At 41.7% G+C, this 15889-nt stretch overlaps 1 protein-coding gene across 7 annotated transcripts in view; it reads left to right on the top strand.

Moving 5' to 3' along the window:
- The first annotated feature begins 2140 nt into the window (after positions 1 to 2140).
- The window catches only part of RCBTB1 (RCC1 and BTB domain containing protein 1), an 82270-nt gene continuing 68521 nt past the window's right edge, over positions 2141 to 15889 (top strand). For 6 of the 7 annotated variants that reach the window (XR_015553423.1, XR_015553422.1, XM_087436075.1 and 3 more), the window contains exon 1: positions 2141 to 2241. The gene's annotated coding sequence lies outside the window, so the exon portion shown is untranslated. Of the gene's footprint in view, positions 2242 to 2562; positions 2872 to 15889 lie in introns of those variants that run through there. The other variant, XM_087436074.1, reaches the window with a different exon arrangement.

The following is a 15889-nucleotide window of genomic DNA, read 5'->3' as shown; positions in this document are numbered from 1 at the left end:
CTCTGAACATACTGCTCTCTCTCCTAGAAGGTACTTCCCTCCCTTCGTCAACTAACTACTACTTTTCCTCCCAAGTCTCCTTCCCAGGAAGTTTTTTCCTGACCCCTAATTCGTGGTGCCTCATTTGTGTTCACTTATCCTGTATCAGGATATTTTTCACCCTGCACTGGAATAATGAACCAGACTACACATTCCTTGAGATCAGCAACCATGTCTTATTCAACTTTTTATCCTCCAAGATGCTCTAAGTATGGCATCTGGTACCTAAGCAGTGAGTACTCAGGAAATATTTGATGACTCAAACTCCAAACCCCCATTTTTTCTCAAACAAACATGCTTACAGAATTTTTTTTTTCAGGTTGTAGCCTAAAGGAACTGATTTCAGTTCCCTTGAGCGAAGTAGGGCTCTTTTCGTAAAATTGCTGAACTGCTAAAACCTTGGTCAAGCCACTTAGGGGATATTGAGGGTCTACCACATGGACCCTCATTCATTGGATACTGAGGGCACTGTGCTAAGCCCAGGAGTCCTGTTTCAAAGAGTTTATAATCTAGGGAGGAAGATAGGGATAGACAATTTACCTCTTACAGGAAATGTACAGTACATTCCTGGGCAGCATGAGACTTACAAATCAGAATACGTACAGTGTGCTGGAAATCAAGGAAGTTACAGCTGACACTGCCCTAGTGAACTCCAACAGCTGAAGCTGTTGAATCAGGGAGGAGGATCCAGAGAAAAAAGACAAGAGTAGGTGGTATTTGACCTTGATTTTGAGAGATGAGCAGGACACTGATGTGTACATTGGGGGTTGTTAAAGAAAACCAGAGCTGGACAGTGGTGAAAGCAGTAAAAACAGATTTTATTCAGAACTATTGCAACAGGGGAATTGAGCCCAGTTCTATACTGAGGTCTCTTTTCCCCTATTGCAATTGTTCCTGAATAAAATGTTTCTACTGCTTTCACCACTGTCCAGCTCGGATTTTCTTTATGGGAGAAGGAGGAGGTGATTCAGGGTATTTCAGACAGAGGCAAAAGAATGAACAAACGTGAAGAGGAGTAAAGCAACTTAGGGAAAAAGTAAGTAATCCGAAAAAAGTTGAGCAGTCAAGGAAAACAGGAATCGTCTGTAGCCAGAGTCTAGAGTAGTGTTGAGGAAGTGCTAGAAGATAAGGAAAAGTGGGCTTGTTTTAGTAGATTAGCTGAGCTGTTTGGTGATATTTAGAAAAGGAAATGTTTTTCTATTTATTCCCTGGAGCTCAAGTGGGAAAAGTTAAGTTTGAACAAGATTGTTTGGAAAGTTACGCCAAGAAGTTTGGACTTGATCCTGTGGAGCCAACCGGGAGTTTTCAGAGGGCTGTACAGCATTTTATAAAGATGACTGTGGTCTCAATAGATGACAGAATGGAGCCGCATGACATGAAGCATCCCTTCTCCCGGCCTCAGTTTACTCATTTATAAAAAGAAAAGTGTTGAGTCTCTTGCCATTTTAGGTCCCTCCTAACCTTGACAACCCGCTTCCGAGCTACCTCTGCGTTCCTTCCACTACCTGGGCCCTGTGCCTCACCCCTCCTTCCTTCTGAGCTTGGTGCAGTTGCCACCGTCCCTATCCCCTGGCCTTACTGAGGTGCTTTCCGACCTGGAGGTCGGGAGGGGGGCCACGGCTCTGGAGTAAACGGAGTTCTCCTCCGAGGCCCTTCGTCCGAGGCAGCAACACCTGGGTAGTGCCTAGAGTGGGCAGGGCGCGCTATGGAGCAGCGAGAAGTTTCCAAGCGCTTTTCCGTCCGAGATCCCTTGGGGCGGGGGCGGGGGAACGACGGGGTGCTGGTCCGCTGTCCGGGGAGGACGGCAGGAGCGCGTCCCCGGTTCCTGAAAGACAAAAGCCTGCGAGCGTCAGCAGCCACTAAGCTCCACCACCACTCTGCAGAACCTGGGGGCTGGCCTCGGACGGCCAATCAGCTTCTAGAGAAGTCCCGGGCCCGCTGCCCGATGGTCCACCTTGCAGGGGCTCCGGGGGTGGGCAGGCGCACGGCTTCCTTGGAGAGCCCGCACGGCGCGCGCAGCGTCGGCGTCACGTGAGGCGGCCTGGGCCACGTGACCCGGCGGCCCCGGACCCTGTGCCACGCCTCCCGCTCCTCCCCTTCGAGACGCGGCTAGCTGGCGGTTCTCCGGCTTGCGGAGCTGCCCTCGGCGCTCCCAGCGGCTGGGCCTGGCTGGACGGCGCGCGGCAGTGGCTGGCCTCCCAGGTAGCCAGTGGGTTGCGAGCCCGAGCTCGCGGAGGCCGCTCTCGCGCCTGCCCTTCTCCTTGCGCCCCTTCCCGGCGGGCCGGGCCGGCGTGCCCCGTTACTCCCGCTCCCTCCCTTCTTCCCTGCCTCCCTCCGGCTGCGGGCCCCGGGCCCCCGGCTCCCCGGCCCGCGGGGCACTGCGTCCGGGCGGGTGAGGGGGCCGCTGGCCAGGCACCATTGGCACCTCAGCTAGCGTTTCTTCCGAGGAGGAGGGAAAGGGTGGGGAGAGGCTAGGGAAAGTTTTCCCTGCTCCCTCTCTTTATTGAGCTGCACGGACGCGGTTTTGCTAACAGCTGAAGTCGGTCATTGCTCTAGGTGCTGTTTTGCTGAGAGACCTCCCCTCTGACTCTCCCCACCCTCACTCGGCTCTTCCCAAGATCTTAGCATCTCCTCTCTCGCCTCCGGAGGGTAGTGGTGTCACAAACCATATTCTTCAGTTTCCCTTTCCTCCACAACAAAAGGGAGTTCACTTAGCAGGGGCCTTTATCCGGGAGTAGTGAGTGAAATGACATTTCTCTTGTCCTGCATCGGATAAACTACCTGCTTTGTTTTATTTAAGATGACCATAGAGGCACGCTCTGTTCTCGTCTCGTAAGTGGCTTTTTGTTTATATCTATTTGCATGTGAGACATTCTGAAGTCATCTGCTGCAGAACTCTTTGCAGCTGGGAATTGCAATTTTATAAAGCGATATTATAATCTTAAAAGAAAAAACATTCAAAGTCTTACTTGTCTTTCGCCTATTCTTTTTGTGGGGAGGATTAAAGCCCTTGGAGGCAAAAACTGGGTTCTGAGACTAGTGTGCATTGTGAATTAGTAACATCAAAACATGAAGGTATATAATGCTGAAAGGAATGGCAGATTATGTTGTGCTTTAAACTTTAGATAAAGTATCCATTTGAAATGAGGACTGGTTGAATTTCATCTCCTTGAACTGCTTTTAGGGTTGAGTATGTAACTGTATATTTAGATTCTATTAATACGTATAGCAGTTAATCTGTGGGACTGATATCTTTTAATCCATTGTGTTAATCCCAGTCTGTTTATTAATACTTCTAGATAGGTCCTTTTTCTTCTACCGGCTAGTCTGTTTCTCTTGAAGAGGAAGGATATTAATCTTTAAAGAGATTTCTTCTACAGTGATTTTTATGTATGTGATCCAAATGATCAACTTAGGGGAACTTCAGAATACAGCCATAAAAACCAAAGCAATCAAGTTTGCAACTTAAAAAAACTTCTTTTAAATTTTTTAAATTAAAGAGTGACTGTTATGTTCCAGCAAGAGCTTGGCTCCGTCTTAATAATCAGTAGCTCAAGCTGGGAAGTCTGAGACAGTGTCCTCCTTTATTGGAAAGTCACAATGAGGCAGATGAAACTGAAGGGAAGTCAAAGACCTTCTTTTTATTAGTATACTATTCCTTCTGTGTGTACTACATTAAACAATAAGTCATACATGGGAAACAAAGTTTGGGCCCTCAAGGAGTCTAGAGTCCAGGCAGGGCATTAGGACACATTTTAAATATTCTGTGATTTAAAAAAAAAATCTAAAAATGTTACATATTGTGTACATGTCGAGGAATGCAAAGGAGGTGTATGATGAATGTTGGCCGAGTTGAACCAGAATAGACTTCCTAGAGGAGGTCAGTTAATCAAATAATTATCTAAATCAATAATGTATTTGACCCACAATACGGACTTAATTAAAAAATTTTTTCCAAGTACATTAAGTCCACAATATAGACTTTTTAAAAAATTTTACAGGAATGAAAGAAAATTTAGAAAATACAGAAGCATGAAGAAGAATATACCACACCTATAATTGTACCTACTATCTATAGATAACAGTTAATACATTACATTGGTGTCTAAGTACTTTTTATTATACAAATTTACTGGGTTCCTGTGTTCAGATAGTGAGATTTCAGATTGTAAGAGATACTGTGATGTCCATATCTGGTTCATTCCTGAGTCTAAGAGAGCCAATAGCAAAAGTTTGAGTGTTGAAGAACTTAGCCACGTCTGTTTGATTCTTGAGTTTAGATAGAGTTTGGATAGCAAGAGTTCCGATAGCTAGGGATAGCTCTGTATTTTTTAGTATTAGATACACTTAAAAAAATGAGATTATATGGGCCGGCCCCATCGCTTAGCGGTTAAATGCGTGTGCTCCACTACTGGTGGCCCGGGTTCAGATCCTGGGCGCGCAGGGACACGCTGCTTCTCCGGCCATGCTAAGGTCGCGTCCCACATACAGCAACTAGAAGGATGTGCAACTATGACATACAATTATCTACTGGGGCTTTGGGGGAAAAAAAAAAAAGGAGGAGGATTGGCAATAGATGCTAGCTCAGAGCCAGTCTTCCTCAGCAAAAAGAGGAGGATTAGTGTGGATGTTAGCTCAGGGCTGATCTTCCTCACACACACACACACAAAAATTAGATTATACACATGCATACATAATCAATTGTGGTGTGAAATGACTTTGGGAGATGATGAATCCCAGCTGGGGAAGACTACACTCAGACCGTTCCTGAAGGATGGTGTCTATATCCTTCCCACGATCTCAGAAAAGAAGGTTCCATGGCTTTTCTGAGATTAGCATTCCATGGGGGCAAAGGAATATCTTTACAGAGGTAGTCTTTTTGATGCTTAAGAAAAAGTTCTAATTTTGGAAATAGACAAAGTCTGTCGCCTCTCTAGTGCTTTTCAATGCTGAGCCCAAATGGTATAGTGGAAACATCCAGTAAAGTTGTTTACAGCTGTGGTAGTGTGTTTTCAAAGATGACTGCCAGCCATTCCTCCCATCCCTGTCCTTGACTGCTCCTCCTCCATCAACAGATGGAGTCTGTTTCTGCTCCATTTGAGTTAGGCTGGCCTTGTGACTTGCTTTGAGCAATAGAATGTGGCAGAAGTGATGTCATGCCCAGTTCTGGGCATAGTCCTTGAGAGCATGGCAGCTTTAGCTTTCACTCGCTTGGAAGCCAATCAACATGTATAGAAGCTTGGGCCAGACCAGGTGGAGAAAGAGAGACCAGGTGGAGAAAGAGAGACCACCTGGAGTGGTCCAGGTACGTGAGTGAGGCTTGTTTCAAGCTCTAGTCCATGTCCCAGTGCCTGTGACCTCATGAGTAACCCCAGCTGAGTGCAGTCACAACACAGAATTGAGAGAAATAATAAATTGCTATTGTTTTAAGCTACTGAGTTTTGAGATGGTATGTTACCCAGCAAAAGATAACTGAAAAAACAACATAGCACCTTGTGCCGTAGAACCCTTGGTATAAATCTGGTTCCCGTATGTCAGTCCCAAGATGTGATCCCTGAGCACAGAATTATAGTCAACGTATGCAGTTGCATATGTTAATGATAAATCTTAAAATTAAATCTTTACTTCATATTACATAGAGATGTACTTATTGAATTAATTAAACCAAAGACTGTGGCTTTATCTCATACCCTACAAGGTAACTAGTTAAGTCAAAAATCATTTTCTTTTGTGTAATTGGTTATTATTTGTATGTATGATTGTTATTATCAGTCTTAAGTTAGCAGTTAGTGATATGAGTATCTGACATGTTTTAAAGAAGTTAACCCATTATTGAGATGATGGATGTGTGGTATTTCTTGCAGTTTGTCGTTTGATGAAGTTAGCGCCATGATTGTAAGTCCTTATGGTACAGAGGTGAGATCTGCTGCAGTGAATACACGTATGAGAGGTGCTTTGTTCTCAAGGGTCAAGGAGAGCAAATCTTATGTAAACTGTTATTTCTAATGTGTATGTTACAGGACTTTAAACAAACAAAACGATGGATTTTTCAGTAGCACATCTGTCATTGCCTTTAAATGAGAAAATCCTTTAGCAGCTTTCCATTCCAATTCTGTTAGATCGGTTTTTTTTTTTTAAAAAGCTCTTTCTTGGAGAAGAAAATCTCACAGGTCAGTTGGGTACCTTATAGACTTATGGTCTCCAGCTTCCAATGAGCTCTATCTTAGTGTCTTTTTAGGTTTCCCTGGTCAGTGCTTTTCCCTGTCCTCCCTGGTGGCTGCTTCAGATTTTTCCACCCTTGTTTTTTATTGCTCCAGTCCATTTTCTGTTGCTACCTCCCCTCTTACTCTCAACAGAAAGCCTTCCCTCTTTCTTCACAGGGACAAATAGGTGCCCTCAGAAGAGAATGTCCCCAGATGCAAATCAAAACCACAGTGAGATACCACTTCACACCCACGAGGATGGCTACAATACGAAAGAAAGACAGACAATAAGTATTGGTGGGGATATGGAGAAATTAGAGCCCTCATAAATTACTGGTGGAAATGAAAAATGCAGACTCTCATTAGCAGAGAAAGAGAAACACACACACATAGAGAAAAAGAAAGAAAGAAATTGCCTCCAGCTTAACGTACACATCTGCTTCAGATCCGATTCCCTGCTACTTTCTTAGAAACCTCATTTAGTTATGTCCTCTCCTCTGTCTTTACTGGTTCCTTCCCATTAACGTTTAAACATTTTCAAGTCTCTAACATGTTTAAAGTAAAAAGATCACCCAAAATATATCCTCCAACTCCAATCCATTTTACAATTACTACCCTATTTCTCTTTTTTCCTTCACAGTCAAATTTCTTGAACAAGTTGTTTATGCTCGTCGTTTCCTCTTCGCTTTTCACACACTCCTCAAACTGCTGCAATCTGGCCTTGTCCACCCACAACTTCACTGAAACTCTTCTTGTTAAGGTCGCCAGTAATTCTCCTTGTTAAATCCAGTGGACATTTCTCAGTCCTTATCTTGTTAGGTCTCTCAGCAGCATTAGGCACTGATACAGCCTCCTTTGTGTGATGTTCGTGTCCCTAGGCTTCCATGACACTATGCTTCTGGTTTTCTTCTGTCTCTGCCTGTTCCTTCACAGTTTCTTCCATGGGGTTTCCATGTCTTTTTGCTCCTGGAGTTTCTTAGAGTTCTGTCCAGGATCCTCTTCTCTTAGCCCACACACTTTCCCCTGAGTGATCTCATGCTAGATTTCCAAATCTTCAATCCAGATCTCTTTCTTGAGCTTGAGCTTTATAAATTTATCTATTGGGCATGTCTACTTGGATATCCCACAGGTATCTAAAACTTAAAATGTCCATGGTAGGGGCCGGCCCGGTGGCGTAGTGGTTAAGTCTGTGTGCTCTGCTCCGGCTGCCCAGGTTTTGCCGGTTTGGATCCTGGGCACGGACCTATGCACCACTTATCAAGCCATGCTGTGGCAAGCATCCCACATATAAAGTAGAGGAAGATGGGCGTGGATCTTAGCTCAGGGCTAATCTTCCTCACCAAAAAAATAAATAAATAAAAAATAAAATGTCCAGAGTAGACCTCCTCATCTGCCCTGAACTTTCTGTGTTCTCTGTCATAGTGAGTAGCATTACAGTTCACTCAGTTACTTAAGCTGAGCATCTGGGTGTAATCCTTGGCTCTGCCTTTCCCTTATGCAGCTCCCCTCCTCCCAGAATCCTCTTGAGTCTATCTCTTGTCCAGTTTTCTCCAATTCCATTTCCCTGGTATAGGCTTCCATTCTTTCTTTCCTGGCTTACTGCATCCACTCTAAGTACTCCTCCTTCATTCCCACCTAATCTCTACATGCAGCCAAAGTAATCTTTTACGAACATACTTCTGATCTTGGCACTTCCCTGCTTAAGATCTTTCAGTGATTACATGTTGCTCTTAGGATAAAGTCTAACCTTTTTGGCTACAGCCGTGCTAACTTTCTTTCACCAGACCTTTACCTGGCATATATGTTCACTGTTCCAGGTACCTGCCTTCTCTTCAGGTAGTTGACACTTCCCAATTCTGGTGCTTCCATAGCATCCGAACCTCCCCATCAGAGCACTGGCCACCCTGTGGTGAGCATCTATTAAAGTGTCTATACTCCTCCTCCCCACATAAGTTCTGCTGGGAGCCCTGGGTGGTTGTGGTGTTGGCTCTGTGTCCTGTTTACCCAGCGGAAATTCAGTGAACATTTATTGAATGAATATAGTATGGTTCTGTCTGTCTATTGCTGGACTTTTAGTTTGGCTTTAGGCCATCGTGGGTACAGTTGATACTTTTTATGCAGTGGAGACTAGTAATTGAAATCACTTTAGAAAGGTCCACTTAGGAAGGTTCATGATACCGTAAATAGGCTTGAACTTGGGCCCCTCCATTCCAGCCTTGGAGTCATTAGAGAAATAAAATGAAGTATTATTGTGTTCTATCCATTTCTTTGACCTGTTGGCACATCTATTTTAATTGGTCTATTTTTTTTTCTTTTTCTCTTTTTGGTGGGAAGATTGGCCATGAGCTAACATCTGTTGCCAATCTTCCTCTTTTTGCTGAGGAAGATTGTCCCTGAGCTAACATCTGTGCCCATCTTTCTCTATTTTGTATATGGGACGCCGCCACAGCATGGCTTGATAAGCGGTGCGTCATGACGTCCATGCCCGGGATCCGAACCCACGAACCCCTGGCCACTGAAGCAGAGTGCACGAACTTAACCACTATGCCACCAGGCTGGCCGCTTATGTGGTCTATTTTGTGAAGCCTGTATGTTTGGTACAACAAAGAATGAAACTGTAAAAGGAAGTTATTTCTAATCATTAGGGTTTCTTTTCTGGTTTCCTTTTTTTGTGTGTGTGAGGAAGATTAGCCCTGAGCTAACATCTGTTATGTTGTGCCCATCTTCCTCCACTTTATATGGGAGGCTACCACAGCATGGCTTGACAAGCAGTGCATTGGTGCATGCCCAGGATCCGAACCCCAGGCCACCGCAGCACAGTGCACACACTTAACCTCTACGCCACTGGGCCTGCACGTTATGTGGTCTATTTTGTGAAGCCTGTATGTTTGGTGCAACAAAGAGCGAAACTGTTAAAAGGAAGTTATTTCTAATCGTTAAGGTTTCTTTTCTGGTTTCCTTTCAAAAATAAAAGTATCTCATAAAAGGAATATTTTATAAGATCACAGTCAGCTTCACAACCCTGGATATTTTTTTTTTTTTTGCTGCTAATCCTATTGCCACTTGGGTTGTTTGCTTTTCTAACCTGAGCACATGGCTTCAATAGGGTTATTTCTTCACTGACAATGAGCTATCAGTTTCCCTATGTCCCAGAATTGCCTAAAGGTGTGCAATGAAATGAAAGCCACCCTTTGGATGATGGGGCTAAAGAATTGCTTCCAGAGGCAATATTGCAAATTGTGCTTCAAGTCAAGTAACTTATTGGTGGTTGGGAAGTGACAATTGTCCTCTTAAATGAGTGATGAATTTGAACAAAACTAATGAGGCAAAGGGCAGTCACAGTGAATGTTAGGAAATTCAGAAACAGCAGCCATGCTGTTTTTAAATGAAGGTAGGAGGATTACCTTGTCACCTGTACAGCTGCATCTCTATGAAATATGGCATAAACTCTTTTGGAGCTACATTTTTAGAGTCTCTTAGTCTTTATGGAATTTGTCAAGTATTCAGGACATGCTTTCCCTTTCATTCTTGTAGTATGGTAAACTTGCAGAAAAGAGAAGTAGATGACAGCTGTTCTAGCAGCTGGGGCAGTAACAGCATCAGTGAGTGTCTCAGCAAATCTCTGAAACTTTGCTTCTTTGCAGTACTTATACCATAGAATAGGTGAAATAGTTTTAAAGTCTATTTTTATTTAAATTTTTTTGAGGCTGATTCTATCTTACAGGCTTGTCTGGACCTGGGAAACATATTTGGTATCTAAATCAGAGTTGTAGTGGACTCAGAGAACTCAGTCTTAAAAAAACTCATCAGAATAAATATGGAAATTGATAAGAGTAACATTTCACTCTTCCATAACTTAAGAGGTTTTTTTGAATTGGTTTTACTGTAGTTTAGGTGTATGACATAGCAAATTGTAAAGTTGTACCCCAAAAGTTTACCCCAAACCCTAGAACTCGTGTATTTGAAAGTTTTCCTAGAATTGAAATGTAATGTACTCAAAAATAGAGAAAAGATGGCCACACCCTTAAATCTTTTGTGCCCAAAAGGGAACTTCCATTGATGAAAAAGGAAGAAGGCTATGAAAAACACTTGTTCCTGCAGGAAACTGGATGATCTTCACTGAGGAAGTGTGTACTAGAATACTGAGAATCTGATTTATGGGATTTCATATAACAGTTTTCTGGGATATATAATTTTTGTATAGTTGTAACTGTTGTGCACATATTTTTTTTTCCATGTACACATTAACACTTATCACATGGACTATATATTTGAATGTTGTATCCCATTGTTTGCTTAGTTATTCCACTTATGTTTGCATTCTAGGTTTCCACTTACTAGGATCTGACATTGTATTACTCTTTATGAGTTCCCCCAGCATTCTTGGTACGTGGGGTCATTGTCAGAAAAAGAATTAATATATGTTATCTTTTTTTTTTTTAATTTTTTTAAAATTTTTTTGTGAGGAGGATGAGCCCTGAGCTAACATCCATGCTAATCCTCTTCTTTTTGCTGAGGAAGACCGGCTCTGAGCTAACATCTATTGCCAATCTTCCTCCTTTTTTTTTTTTTTCCCCAAAGCCCCAGTAGATAGTAGTATGTCATAGCTGCACATCCTTCTAGTTGCTGTGTGTGGGATGCGGCCTCAGCATGGCCGGAGAAGTGATGTGTCGGTGTGCTCCTGGGATCCAAACCCGGGCCGCCAGTAGCGGAGCGCAAGCACTTAACCGCTAAGCCACGGGGCCGGCCCCAATATATGTTATTATTTTGTTCACTTTATCATACAGTAGTCCTTTTTTTTGTAAGACATCTTAGACTTTATCAGTAGCTCATTAACCATAAATAAATTCCTATTTTAAGGCAGCTTAGCAACTTAAACTGATAGCTAAAATAATCACCCATCCAGTTTATGAAAACAGAGAAACTTCTATTAGGGATCTTCAGTGTACATGTAAGTGCTTTAATTAAAGTTTTTTTTGCAATTTAAAAAAATCGTTTTTCATAGTTGACATTGCTATTTCAAATAGTCTAAACCCGGCTATGGCTGGTATGCTGAAGAACGTATAGGCCATTTTAAATGGATTGTTCCAACATTCAGAGTCCTTCCTGTTTCCTGTGACAACATTAGCTGCCACAATAAAGAGTAATACAAGCTCACTTCATGCCCCAAGAATGACACCAGATGAAGAGTCATAATCTTGGTGCTAACCAGTTCTGCAGGGTTGCTCACTCTATTCTGACCTCTTTTCCTTAGCACGCCTTTAGGTCAGCAGAAGACAGGTCCAGAGGTATAAAGTTCCGTTGGTGGCATCAGTCTCCTTTGTGCCAAATACATCTGGTTAGAATGGGGAGGTTGAGGTTTGTGTGGAAGCCACATGCTTGCTTATATATAAGTCTACTCTAAATTTCTAATATTGTTTAATATTTGGACCATTATTTCATCAAAAACAAAGTTTTCTTGTACTATTTTCTCCATTTCCTGTTGTTTTTTAAATTCTGTAAACATACTCAAATATATTTTTGCTAAATCAGTAAAACAAGACCTTCCTCCCACCCTCCCTTATTATTTGGTTCCTTGTTGTCCTTAGTGCTGTGGAGTGGATTCCGACTGCTGGTGACCCTGTGCACAGCAGAGCAGAACCCTGCCTGGTCTTTTTGCACCATCCTCTCACCCTCCGGTGGGATATCAGACAGTGCTCTGCTGCTATTCATAGGGTTTTCATGGCCTATTTTTTCGGAAGTGGGTGGCCAGGTCTTTCCTCCTAGTCTCTCTTAGTCTAGAAGCTCTGCTGAAACCTCTCCACCGTGAGTGACCCTGCTTGGTATTTGAAATACTGGGGGCATAGCTTTCAGCATCACAGTAACATGCAGCCGCCACAATATGACAGCCAACAGATGAGTGGTGTGGTTTCCTGATCGGGAAGCACACCCAGGCCGTGGTGGTGAGAGCATGGAATCTTAATCACTAGACCACCAGGGCTGGCTACTATGTTCCTAGGGGAAGGGAAAATAAATGTGTCCTCTTCTAAAGGAATCAAAAAATTGGTTGCTATATTACTCCTTTAGTCTTCGAGTTATAAATGTAGACTTCTAAAATTGGAAGGTCTGTGTTTGTCTTCTTGACTGAATTTGCTTTCAGAGTGTAAAATAAAATAACCTTTTCTTCCCCATGCCAAAAACTCTCTGAGGGACAGTGCCAGTCACTAGGAAAAGCCATCTCAGGGAATGGGATGTTGATACATAGTATTAGTGGACACAGAATAAGTCCGTGGGAATATAGGATGTATTTTCAAGTGCCAAAGAAAATCTGAAGAGCCAGGTGGGTTGGCGTATTATCCTCTGAGGGTGTTAAACTCTTTTCCAACCTCTGCTTACATTTCTCTTTTCTGCTCTTCTGTTCTTCCTTTATCTCCATACAGCAAAATAAATCATTGATTCACCTACTCATGCACAATTGTGATAATTCAGACTGAACATATCATTGCTATTTATGAGAAAGTATTTCCTAAATAAAATAATGGATTAAAAAAAGTTTACAAAAAACCACTATCTTACTGAAGCACTTCAGAAGTAACTATTTAGTATAGCTGACATGCTTGTTACAACTCTTGTGTGTGTGTGTGAGGAAGATGGGCTCTGAGCTAACATCTGTGCCCATCTTCCCCTATTTTGTATGTGCGATGCCACCACAGCATGACTTGAGCAGTGCGTAGTTCCGTGCTGGGGATCTGAACCTGCGAACCCCAGGCCGCCAAAGCAGAGTGCACGAACTTAACCACTACGCCACTGGGCCAGCCCCTTGTTACAACTCATTTTTGTGATTATCAATCAAGCCCTGGAAGGACTGGTCATCATAGCAATTACTTTGTCTAGTTTGATTAGCTGTGTGTGTTAGAAAGTTCTAAGAAGGCTATATTTCTTTTAGAAATGTTCCATTCAGAATTTCCCTATTCTGAACTTGCCTTCCCAAGACAGAATTAATGAATTATGATTGTACTTTTCCAAAAATATTTTTTAGGACTGAAACCTTTCTACATTTAATTTTTAAAAATATATCTTTGAGTTTATTAATGCAGGCTTGATGTAAGCCTATGGGATCATAATTTGATTTTTAAAAATTGTAGTAAAATATACATAACGTAAAATTTACCACTTTAAAAACCATTTCTAGGTATATAGATTAGTGACATTAAGTACATTCACATTGTTGTGCAACTGTCACTACTGTTCATCTCCAGAACTTTCTCATCATCCCAAACTGAAACTCTGTATCCACTGAACAATAGCTCTCCATACTCATCTGCCGCCTAGTCTCTGGCAGCGACCATTCTACTTTGTGTCACTATGAATTTGACTAGTCTAGGTACCTCACGTAAGTGGAATCATACAATTTTTGTTCTTTTGTGTCTGGCTTATTTCACTTGCCATAATGTTTTCCAGGTTCATCCCTGTTGTAGCATATGTCAGAAGTTCATTTCTTTTTAGGCCGAATAATATTCCATTGTGTGTAGATACCACATTTTGTTTATCCATGTGTCTGTTGATAGATGTTTAGGTGTTCCACCTTTTGCCTGTTGTGAATAATGTTGCTATGAACATGGGTATACAACTATCTAGACGAGTCCCTGCTTTCAGTTCTTTTGGATATGTACTAGAAGTGGAATTGCCAGATCATACAGTAATTCTATGTTTAATCTTTTGAGGAACTGCCATAATGTTTTCCACATTGGCTGCACCATTTTACATTCCCACTTTCTTTCTTTTTTTTTTTTTTTTAAAGATTTTATTTATTTATTTTTTCCCCCAAAGCCCCAGTAGATAGTCGTATGTCATAGCTGCACATCCTTCTAGTTGCTGTATGTGGGACGCGGCCTCAGCATGGCCGGAGAAGCAGTGCGTTGGTGCGCGCCCAGGATCCAAACCCGGGCCACCAGCATCGGAGCGCGTGCACTTAACCACCAAGCCACGGGGCCGGCCCTACATTCCTACTTTCTACATTTCATTTTATATTAATAATTCATTTTACAAATTTGTCTGAAACACTCTGCAACCCTAGGTTGTGAATTTAAGGTAAGAATACCTCTTAAAACTTTTCACAGCTTACAGGGTAAACATAATTCAAATAATCAAGCTTTTATTTTCATTTAAAATATTTGTTTATTTTTGATCACAAAGTATTTGTTTTAGAAATTTGGAATATATTTAAACAATACAAAGAAAGGAAACATCACCTCTAATCTCTCCGGAGAAATACATTTTGGTGTGTATATGTATAGCCTTTTTTCTGTATATATTACACTTTAAAAAATTGTAATCATATAGTACATATTATTTTATAGCATAGCTATGCCTTACAGGGTACATTTGTTTTTTGTGGAGTTTATTTGTTTTTGTTTTGCTTTTAATTTGGGAATAAGCACATAGTTTAGCTTTTTGTTAGCATCTTCCCTCGGGATGCTTTATTTGATGGATGCATTGTAACATGGGAAGGAAAAGCATTGGGTTACCTTCTTTAAGATCCTTAGTGAATAACTGCTGAATACTTACCAAAGTAAAGGCCTATCCAAGATGGCCTAGGTGGAGCAGGCCATTTGAAGATTCTTCCCAATTAGTGGTACCTCCTCAATACGTTAATAGAATATCTTCACATATTACCCTTTGAAGCATCTAAAATTTTTTGCAACCTCTAGAATAAGGATTTCAACGAAATGTAGTTGAACTATTTATATTCCTTTAAAGTGAAATCCATACAATTAGAACAAAACTGTAAATACTTAGGCAAATTTAGTAGATGTCCTAAGACATCAGAGCTGTCCTAACTCATACCGCTCTTCTTGTGATAGATCCTTATATTTCTGAGTCAGCCACAGGTTCTTAACTCTGATATAGACTTCATAACAGATTAAATGCTAGTTAATTTTTAGTGATTCCACCTGCTTTAGCTTTTTGGATTAGTAGTATACATATATACTTTATAATTTTGTGATAGAGGGTCCAACATTGTCTGTGAAATTGATAGAATTATGATGCTTAGTGTGATTTTCTTAATAGTAGCAATAGTGCAACTGCCCTGAGGAAAATGGGTAATTGAATATCTCACCACAGTAATCTAATTGTGATGATGATGGTGGCAATTTTGAGTTAATTAGAAAATTTTGGTGGTATTTACATTTACATTTATATCGTGCTGCCTTAGTAAAGATGTGCCACATGCCCAAGCTCAGGACTCCGGTCTGTTTTTCTGTATTGCACAGAGCACATACCGGGTTTTAATACAACCACAGAACCTCTCAGAGAACCTTGCCTGAATTCTGAGGCTATCCTGTTCATGTCATCAGCTGCCCAGATTGAGTAGAGTCTGCTGAAGACATACTTTAGCCTTAGCAGTCTAGAGCCCAAGGATGTACCTTGTGCTCACACACTCTTGTGAGCTCCCTGAGGACAAAGGGCATATTTGGTCTCCAGGGCCTGCCTCCCAAAGGTTTTGGAAGAATGAAAGAATGAATGACACTCATGAGGTTTAACCAGGCAAATCTAGACAGAGCCATATTGAGGAACACATTTTTTTTTGGAAGCACTTTTTGTATTTGAAGCATTTTAAAAACAGATGCTGGTGTATATTTATGAGGCAAGATAAAGTCAGAAGG

This window comes from Ceratotherium simum, chromosome 10 (genome assembly GCF_057802395.1).
Source record: "Ceratotherium simum simum isolate JZ-2026a chromosome 10, ASM5780239v1, whole genome shotgun sequence".
Classification (NCBI taxonomy): Eukaryota; Metazoa; Chordata; class Mammalia; order Perissodactyla; family Rhinocerotidae; genus Ceratotherium; species Ceratotherium simum.
Note: the sequence above shows the minus strand (reverse complement) of the source record. Positions and strands in the feature narration are given on the sequence as shown.